This window comes from Nannospalax galili, unplaced genomic scaffold (assembly GCF_000622305.1).
Source record: "Nannospalax galili isolate Female #2095 unplaced genomic scaffold, S.galili_v1.0 scaffold159, whole genome shotgun sequence".
In the NCBI taxonomy this organism is placed as follows: Eukaryota; Metazoa; Chordata; class Mammalia; order Rodentia; family Spalacidae; genus Nannospalax; species Nannospalax galili.
This window is the reverse complement of record NW_008343239.1, coordinates 717,765-727,127: the sequence shown is the minus strand read 5'-3', so window position 1 is coordinate 727,127 and position 9,363 is coordinate 717,765.

Here is a 9,363-nt window from a genome sequence, read left to right as displayed (position 1 = left end):
AGACAAGGGACTGGAGAGACGGCTCAGAAGTTAAGAGCACTGACTGCTCTCACAGAGGACCTGGGTTTGATTCCCAGCACCTACATGTTAGCTATGAACTGTCCTTAACTCCAGTTCCAGGGGAATCTGATACCCTCCTCTCTTCTGACCTCTGTGGCATTGCAGGACATAGTACACCCACATATATGCAGGCGATACACTCATACACACAAAACAAAAATAATAAATAAAATATTTTTTAAAATCCTTAGACTAGCCGGGCGTGGTGGTGCATGCCTTTAATCCTAGCACTCGGGAGGCAGAGGCAGGTGGATCTCTGTGAGTTCAAGGCCAGCCTGGTCTACATAGTGAGTTCCAGGACAGCTGGGGCTACAGGGAGACCCTGTCTCAAAAAAAAGACCAAAAAAAAAAAAAAATCCTTAGACTAGAGTCAGGCATGGTGGCACATGCCCTTAATCCAGCACTCAGGAGGAAGAGGCAGGGAAATCTCTGTGAGATGGAGGCCAGCCTGATCTACATAGTGAGTTCTAGTCCAGCTAGGGCTACAGGGAGACCTTGGGTCAAAAAACAAAACAAAAAAAAAACCAAATAAACAAAAAAAAGCCCTAGACAAAACTTAGCCTTCAGTATCTGTCCTTGCTGGTAAAAATTCCCCATGGTCAGAAAGTCCCCTAGACCCATACCAGCTTTGCTCAGAGACAGTTTGTACTTTTAGGACATTGCTTTATCAGCAATGTCATGGAGTAGGTCAAATTGTAATTAATGGATCTAACTCTGAACTCCCCAGTGAGGAGTCTGGCCCAGGATGTATTTGTTTCCTAGAGTGATGTATTAGAGTTCTGTAGAGGAACGGAACCAATAGAACAAATAATAAATAGATTTACCAGATTGGCTTACAGAATATGATCTAAGTAATCCAACAACAGCTGTCTCACAATGGGAGGTTGAGAAACCAGTAGCTGTTCAGTCCATGAGGCTGGATGCCTCAATGGTTCAAATCTGGTGCTGAAGACCTGGAGGATTTCTGAAGAGCCAGAGGCAGAGGCAGGCAAATCTCTGTGAGATCAAGGTCAGTCTGGTTTACACAGCGAGTTCCATGCCAGCTGGGGCTACAGGGAGACCCTATTTCAAAAACCCCTCACCAATGCACCCAGTGGCTTCTCTGTTGTTGATTCCAGATCCAGTCAAGTTAACAACCAAGAGAAACCATCAGAATGGGCACTGTGATGGTTGAAACCTGAAATATCTCCCACAGGCTCGTGTGTTGGAATCCTTGGTCCCAGCTGGTTGGTGCTGTTTTGGGGAGGTTGTGGGACCTTTGAGGTGTGGACCTTAGCTGACTGAGATGGATCACTGGGGCAGGGAGGGGGGGTGGATTTAAAGTTAGGGTTAGGATTAGGCTTAGGGGTTAAGGTTAGAGTTAGGGTTCATATCTGCTTCTAGTTCTGGTCTAGCTCTCTCTCTGCTTCCTGCCAGCTATAGTGATGTGACCAGCAGCCTCATGCTCCCATCATTGTAGACTGAGCCATCCAACCACTGTGCCTTCTCCACCATGAGCCAAAATAAACCTCTCCTCCCTTAAATTGCTTCTGTCAGGTATTTGGTCACAGAAAAAGGAAAGTAACTAATACAGATACTTTAACAAAAGAAATATATTCTCTCACAGTTTAGAGGACTGAAGATTAAGATCCAGGCATGAACGTGGTTGGTTCCTTCTGAGAGAGCAGGGGAAAACTGCTCTCTCCCGTTTCTCCCCCAGCTTCCAGCAGCCTTTGGCTCTCCTTGTCGTTTCCCCATCCCTTCATATACTCTTCCTTCTCTGTGTCTGCCTCGGGGTACAAATTTCCCCCTTTTTACAAAGATACCAGTCAACCTGGACTCACCCCGATAACCTCATCTAAATGCAATCATCCACGGAGACCCTATTTCCTAATGCAGTCACGTTCATGGGCACTAGAGTGATGACTTTGACATCTCTGGGAAGAACATAGTTCAACGTGTGTCAAAGGAAAAGCTCTGTTGAGGGTCATGGGTTTAGAAATAAATTCTTCCAGCTGTGACTAGGCCACAGACCTGCCCTCTCAGGATGATGGAAGTGGTGACTAGCCTTCTCTCACCAGGCCCCTGGAATTCAAAGCCTGCCCACTGGCCCTACAGACTTGGAAGCTGGTATTGTAGGCCTGCTTCATAGCGCATTCATAGCTCTGGGGCTGTGTTTCATGAGGCAAGCTCTCACAATTGATGTAAAAAAATCAATGTACTAAGTTATTGGTACTGAAAGAAACTATTCATGGGGGGATGATGCTTGGTGGGGGTGATGCTCACTGGAATGATGCTCACAGGAGATAATTCTCACAAGGGATGGGGATGATGCTCACCGTGGGGGAATGATGCTCACAGGAGATAATGCTAACAGGTGATGATGCTCACAGGGGAGGGAGAGAGGAGGAGGGGAGGGGAGGGGAGGGAAGGGGAGGGGAGGAGAAGAGAGGAGAGAAAGGCAGGGAAGAGGAGGGGAGGACAGGGGAAGGGAGGAGAGGAGAGAAGAGGAGAGGTGAGACAGGAGAAGAGGGAAGGGGAGGAAAGAGGAGGGGAGGACATGAGAGGAGAGAAAGGGAGGGAAGAGGAGGGGAGGACAGGGGAAGGGAGGAGAGGAGGAAAGAAATTGTATTCAAATAGATTCACATAGATCACTGATTTCTTTTTCAAATGATTAGATAAGTAAGCATACAATAAAAGTGTTTTATTCCAAGTTCAAATGTCTCTCCACTAGAATAAAGCCAGGGATGGTAGTACATGCCTGTAATTCTAGCACTTGGGAGTTTGAGGCAAGAGAATTACAGGATCAAGGCTAGCTTGGGCTACATAGCAATTTCAGGTAGCCTGGACTATATATTGATGTCCTGTGTCATTAATCAACAACAATAATAATTTTTTTAAACCACAAAGATTCAGATGGACCATTGGTCTTTCCAAATGATTAGACAAGTAGGAACAGAATTAAAACATCTTACTCCAAAATCAGTCAAATATATCTCTATTAAAATAAAGCCAGGTGTGGGGGCTGAGGAAGAAGGATTGCAAGTTTGAGGCTAGCCTGGGTTATATAGTAAGAGCCTGTCAAAAAATATGTATATATAAGCAGCATTGACTAGTTGGGGAAGATGAGAAGAAAGCTGGAGAGACAGTAGGAGAGTGATGGCTTCAGAGGTAGGACAGGAAGCTGGGAGGAAGAGCAGGAGAAGGAGGAGGAGGAGGGGAAGAGAGGATCAGGAAGAGGAGGAAGAGGAAAGAGGAGGAGGAGGAGGAGGAGAAAGGACAGTCCTGTAGCTGGGATATATAATTATTTCAGGGTAAACAAGTATTAATGCCAGGGATTGAGCTCCAATTTAAAGCTCTACTTTGAAATCAACATTCAAAATAAAGAGTTGAGGTCAGAAATAACTGAATGCATCCTTTCTACATAGGAACCAATCCCTTTGCTCAAGCTCCCTGGCATCCATCTTAGTAAGAAGGAAGCTGGCATTCCACTGTCTTGCTGAATACAATTAGCACCTAGTTCCCTACTTTTAAGCTTAGACTCACGTCTATTGCTGACACTTCCCACCAGATTGTGTGACTTGTCTGACACCTTCACAGAATAGTAGGAGGACTCTGCAGAAGACTTTGGAGAGTTTTATAGGTTTTTCAGAAGGCTCGACACATGGATAGACTCTTTGACAAAATAAAGCCGCTCCTTTTTTAAAAAAAGCAGATCTTGTGGATTTTTAGTATCTTTAAAGGTTTTACAAAAGGAGCCAAGCATAGTAGTGAGTTCCAGGCCAGCCTGGGCTACATAGTGAGACCCTGCCAAGGAAAGAAAGGAGGGGAAGGGAGGGGAGAGGGAAGAGAAGGGGGGAGGGGAAGGGACGGGGAAGGGAAGAGAGAGGGAGAGAAGGGGAGAGGAAAGAAATTACATTTAAGTTTTTTTTTTGGTGGGGGTGCACAGCTGTGATCCCCATACTCGGGAGGCTGAGGCAGGAGGATCATGAGCTCAAGCCCAGCCTCAGCCTCATAGCAAGATCCTGTGTACCAGCAGAAATTGCCCTGCAGATAGGGATTTCCTTTATCCTCCCTCAAATGGTGAATTCTATGATTAAGAGAGGCTGTGACCATCAGAGCAGAGACTGCAATGTCCTGCCCATAGCAAGGCTAAGGCCCTGAAATGAGGGTCTCAGAGGCATAGGGGTGAAGGGTAGAATAGAACCCTGGCTTCCTGCTGTGAGTACTTCCCTGTTATTCTCAGGTTCAGTTGAATTATCTGCAAAACAGCATAAATTATAGCTTTGTAAGAATTTTTTTAGTGGGTGGTTTGAGATAGGGATGCCCTGTAGCCCTAACTGGCCTGGAACTCTCTTTGTAGACCAGCCTGGCCTCGGTCTCACAAAGATCCATCTGCCTCTGCCTTCCCGAGTGCTGGGATTAAAGGCGTGTGCCACCACACCTGGCAGGTTTATTTCTTTTGACACAGGGTCCCGCCACATAGCCAAAGTTGGCCTTGAACTCCTGCCTTGGCCTTTGGATTGCTGGGATTATAAGTGTATCCCACCATGGCAAAAAAAAAAAAAACCTTTTGGTTTTTGTGATTCTCAGAATCAAACCCTTGAGGGACCTTGAGCATGCTAGGCTAGCAAGCATTCTACCACCTAGCTACATCCTCGGCCTAGTGTTGAAAAAAAAAAAATGAAACAACGCCACCCCCGAATCTTTCTCATACTCCCCCGCCCCATGTAAATGTTCAAAATTCTTTAGCCATCATTAGATATTTTGTCATTGAAACAAATGACAAAAAAACCGCTTAAGGGAGGAAGGGTTTCTGTCATCTCTCAGTCTCAGAGGTGACAGTCTGGGGCCGGTTAGCATCATTGCTTTTGGGCCTGTGTTAAGGCAGAGCATTATGGTGGGAAGACTTGGTGGGGGACAGCAGCTAGGAAACAGAGTGCGGGCAAGGAGGGGACTATGGGCATCTTTCCAGGGCAGGTTCTCAGGGGCCTACATCCTCTAGCTGGGACTCAACTTCCAACAATGCCATTATATTATGACCCATCAAGGGGTTAATCCACTAACTAGGTCGGAGCCCTCAGGATCTAATTGCTTCCCCTAAGTCCATCAGCTTTTGTCACTTTTGTTCGTTGTGATAGAATACCATGAAGAAAGTGATTTTTTTAGAAGAGTTTATTTGGCTTACGGTTCCAAAGGGGAAAATCCATAATGGAAGGAGAGCACGGCAGCAGGCAACCAGAGCAGGCAGCCGAGAGATCTCATCTTTAACCTCCAACAGGAAGGAGAGAGAGAGAGAGAGAGAGAGAGAGATAGAGAGAGAGAGAGAGAAAGTGTATAAACCCTCAAAGCCTACCTCCAATGACATACTTCTTCCAGCAAGGCTCAACTTCCCAAAGGTCCCATAAACTCCCCAGTGCCACCAACTGGCAACCAAGTGTTCAAATAGCTGAGGATATGTCTCATGCAGACCTCCACTGCTGGTAACTGAGCTCCCTGCCCTTGACCTCTGAGAGCACTTCCTGCTCACCCAAGCAGCCATCATCCATCAGCTGCACCCTGGAATTACATTCCATTTGTCTGTAAAGATCCACGCCAGCCACAGTGGATGAACTCCAGGGGTGCTGGCCTGGGCTCTGTACTCTGACAACAGGGCCCAAGTCTCATGCCAACAAGTGGCCTGTCCCTGTGAGAACACTGGACGCCCCCACTGTCTTCGTCAGCTCTCTGCCTTTCCCCCAGTCTCTTCATTCTGTTGTATAAACACTGTGTGGCTATTCCTCTTGCATCTCCTCTTGGGTGTCCAACAGTTAAGCCAAAATGAACATGTCTGAAGCCAAGATCTTAAAATCACCCCTGGACTTACCTTGCTCAGCGCTTTGCATCTCAATGACAGGCAGCTCTGTTCTCCGAGGCTCCCAAGGGAAAAATAAGCCTTCGAGTCACACTGTCTTTGAGGGGTGAGGAAGGTCGTTTTGTTGGTTGATTTTGTTTTGCTTTGCTTAGTTTTTTGTATAATTTTTAAAAATTTTATGTGTACGAGTGTTTTGCCTGCATATATGTGTGTGTGTGTGTGTGTGTGTGTGTGCACCACATGTGTACAATACCCATGAAGGCCAAGAGAGGAGGAGGAGGAAGAGGAGGAGGAGGAGGGAGGAGGAAGGGAGGGAGGAGAGAATGGAAGGGAAGGAAGAGAGGAGAAGGAAGAAGAGGAGGAAGAGGAAAAAAGAAGGATTAGAAAGATTTACCAAGTTTTAACCATTTTAAATTTTTAATTGTGTGTGTGTGTATGTGTGTGTGTGTATTTGTGGGTATGCGTACATAAGAGTTCATGTGCCCTTGGAGTCCAGAAGAGTGTGTCAGATCCCCTGAAACTGGTATTACAGACTACTGTGAGCCACCCAACGTGGGATCTGGGAATAGAACTTGGATCTGCAAAAACAGTGTGCACACTTAACCATTGAGCAAGCTTTTTAAAGAAATATATTTTTAATTAACTTATTTTTCTTTATGTGTGTGTTTTGCCTGCATGTATGTAGTACACTGATGTTGTTCAGTGCCTGCAGAGACCAGAAGGTGTCAGACCCCCTGGAACCGGAGTCTCAGATGGTTGTCATCCACCATGTGGGTGCTGGGATTCGAACACGGGTCCTCTGGAAGACCAGCAGGTATTCTTAACCCCTGAGCCAACTCTCCAGCCCCATTAAGTCAGCCCTTTAACCACTTTAAAAAGTCTCATAGGAAAACTAATTTATTGTAGACCCTCCCAAATATGTAAAAAATTCTCTTCCACCTCTTAGAAGTTGTACACTTGCATGCCATAAGAAACACAAATGTAAAAGAAAGTTGATCATGCTGTTTGCATTAAGAACCAAAATAGTAGCACTTATTTACTTTTTAAAAAAATGTAACTGGAGGGGGGAAGCAATTTGGAGCAACAATATGCTAAGCAAAATCTCATTATTCAATTATGTTGATACCTTGTAAATCAGAGCACTTTTTAACAAGCTGAAAGATGAGGTATTTCCCACACAAATAAGAAATTAAAAATAGATATCGAAACAAGCCTCCTTCAGTCTCTTCGACACCAATTAGTGATGCACCATTTAATTACACATCAGCTCAGTTTGGGCAGGACTGGATCTTACTGTTCAGGTTTTCAATACTTTGGAAAAATGGGAAATTTTACATCTCTTTGGGCCATAGGTTAACCATATAGAAAACAGTGTCCTGGATGTGAGCTTGCTGTGTGGCTCCCTGGGAGGAGGGAAACAATCAAAGTCAAACTCAGATCCAAAGGGAGCCTCAGGGTGGGGCTCCCAATCAGTTATGGATTCCTTCAGACACTGCTCATCCAATGGTGCTGAGGCGAAAACTGGTCACCAAAGTCTTCAAACCTTTTTTTTTTTTTTTTTTTTCTGAGATAGGGTCTCACTATGTAGTCCTGGCTGGTTTGGAATTCACTATGTAGACCAGGCTGTCCTGGAACTCAGAAAGATCTGCCTGCTTCTGCCTCCCAACTGCTGAGCTTAAAGGCGTGTGTCTCTTTGTTGCAATCTCAAACTTGGGGACAGGCGCTTAAAAGTGGAATTCCATCCTGCACCGCAGCTCCTCCTCTCTCAAGCATTCGTACCTTACCTCAGGTATCCTTCTCAGATGCTTTTCTGGACTCATCTTGTTTGTTCCAGCTCTTAACACAGAGTTTCCTTCCTAGATGTTGAGTTTTCAATATGATCTGTGTCCTCCGAACAGATTCACCTGTTACAGACTTGATCCACAAGAGGGTGCTATTGGGTGGTGCTCGGTCTTTAAGTCGTTGGTGTGAGGCAGTTCTACAAAGATGGATTTTTAAGTATGTGTGAGTGTTTTGCCTGCATGCATGTAAGTGCACCATGTGCATGCAATGCCCACAGAGGTCAGGAGAGAGCATCATATCCCCAAGAACTGGAGTTACAGTTATTAGCCACCATGTGTGTGCTGGGAACTGAGCCTGGGTTCTTTGGTCTTTTTTTTTTTTTTTTTTTTTTTTTTTTTTTTTTGTCTTTTTGAGACAGGGTCTCCCTGTAGCCCCAGCTGGCCTGGAACTCACTATGTAGACCAGGCTGGCCTTGAACTCACAGAGATCTGCCTGCCTCTGCAGAGCCTGGGTCCTTTGAAGAGCAGCCCGTGCTCTTAACCTCTTGAGTCATCTCTGCAGCCCCTTCATGGTTGTTTTTAAAAGATTTATTTTTAGTTTTTTGTTGTTGTTATTATTTTATTTTATTTTATTTTATTGGTTTTTTTAGAGACAAGATCTCCCTGTAGCTCCAGCTGTCCAGGAACTTGCTATGTACACCAGGCTGGCCTCAAATTCACAAAGATCCACCTGCCTCTGCCTCCCAAGTTCTGGGACTAAAGGTATGTGCCACTACATCCAGCTATTTTTATCATTTTTTAAATTTATGTATGTGTGTGTGTGCGTGTGTGTGTGTGTGAATGCCAACAGAGGCCAGAAGAGGGTGTCAGGTCCTCAGGAGCTGAAGTTATAGTTATAAGCCCCCTGAGGTGGGTACTGGGAACTGAACTCAGGTTCTCTGCAAGGGCATCAAGCATTCTTTTTTTTTTAAATTATATTATTATTTTTGTTTTATGTGTATGCATGTATTGCCTGCATGTAGGTAAGTGCACCCGTGTCATGCAATGCCCGTGGAGGTCAGAAGAGGCTGTCAGATCCCCTGGGACTGGAGTTATGGACAGTTGTTAGCTGCAATGTGGGTGCTGGGATATGAACCCCGGTCTTCTGTAAGAACAACCAGTGTTCTTAACCACTGAGCCATCTCTCCAGCCCCCAGCATATGCACTTTAATTTTAAATTTCATTTAATTTTAAAAGAAAATAACTACCCAGTAAGAAGCATACATCTTTTGCAACTTAACTTTCAAAATTAAAGACCAGAAAAAGCAAGCAAATAAATAAATAATAATTTTTGTGCAAGAAAAAATTTTAAAGAGTGACATACTTTATCATAAGTTGCACTAAAGGAAATATTAGAATGTTTTTCAAATGAATACATATAGGCCCAGGTGGAAATTTAGAATTTCAAAAAGCAATGCACTATTGGATACATTAAAATTAGCATTGACAGGGGCTGCAGAGATGGCTCAGCAGTTAAGAACACTGGCTGTTCTTGCAGAAGACCCGGGTTTGAATCCCAGCACCCAAATGGCAACTAACAACTGTCCATAACTCCATTCCATGGGATCTGATGGCCTTGTCTGTCCTCCACAGGCATTGCATGAGACGGGTGCACTTACCTACATACAGGCAATACACACATACACACAT